The sequence below is a fragment of the Arachis hypogaea genome, chromosome 19, assembly GCF_003086295.3.
Source record: "Arachis hypogaea cultivar Tifrunner chromosome 19, arahy.Tifrunner.gnm2.J5K5, whole genome shotgun sequence".
In the NCBI taxonomy this organism is placed as follows: Eukaryota; Viridiplantae; Streptophyta; class Magnoliopsida; order Fabales; family Fabaceae; genus Arachis; species Arachis hypogaea.
In genome coordinates, this window is record NC_092054.1 from 59,634,000 (window position 1) to 59,634,684 (window position 685).

Consider the following 685-nt stretch of genomic DNA (forward strand, 5'->3'; position numbering starts at 1 on the left):
AATATTTTGTTTTGAGCCAATATGGCATTCAGAGTATCAATTTCAAGAACTCCCTTCTTCATAGGCGTCCCATTACTCACAGGATTCCTCTCAGAAGTGTACATGAACTGGTTATTAGCAACCATGTCAATGAGTTCTTGAGCTTCTGCAGGTGTTTTCTTTAAGTGAACGGATCCACCTGCAGAGGTATCCAATGACATTTTAGCTAATTCAGACAGACCATCATAGAATATGTCCAGGATAGTCCATTCTGAAAGCATGTCAGAAGGACACTTTTTGGTCAGTTCTTTGTATCTCTCCCAAGCTTCATAAAGGGATTCACCTTCTTTCTGTCTGAAGGTTTGAACATCCACTCTAAGCTTACTCAGCTTTTGAGGAGGAAAGAACTTGGCTAAGAAAGCCTTGACCAGCTTATCCCAAGAGTTCAGGCTATCCTTAGGTTAAGAGTCCAACCATACTCCAGCTCTGTCTCTTATAGCAAAAGGGAAAAGCATGAGCCTATAGACTTCAGGATCTACTCCATTAGTCTTAACAGTATCACATATCTTCAAGAATTCAGTTAAGAACTGAAAAGAATCTTCAGATGGAAGTCCATGAAACATGCAGTTCTGTTGCATTAGAGAAACTAATTGAGGTTTCAGCTCAAAATTGTTTGCTCCAATGGCAGGAATGGAGATGCTTCTTC

At 40.1% G+C, this 685-nt stretch overlaps 1 non-coding gene across 1 annotated transcript; it reads left to right on the plus strand.

Moving 5' to 3' along the window:
* The first annotated feature begins 254 nt into the window (after positions 1-254).
* LOC112780152 (small nucleolar RNA R71) lies at positions 255-362 on the plus strand. The gene has a single exon (XR_003191008.1). It is a non-coding gene; the product is annotated as a small nucleolar RNA R71 (small nucleolar RNA).
* Positions 363-685: the final 323 nt, after the last annotated feature.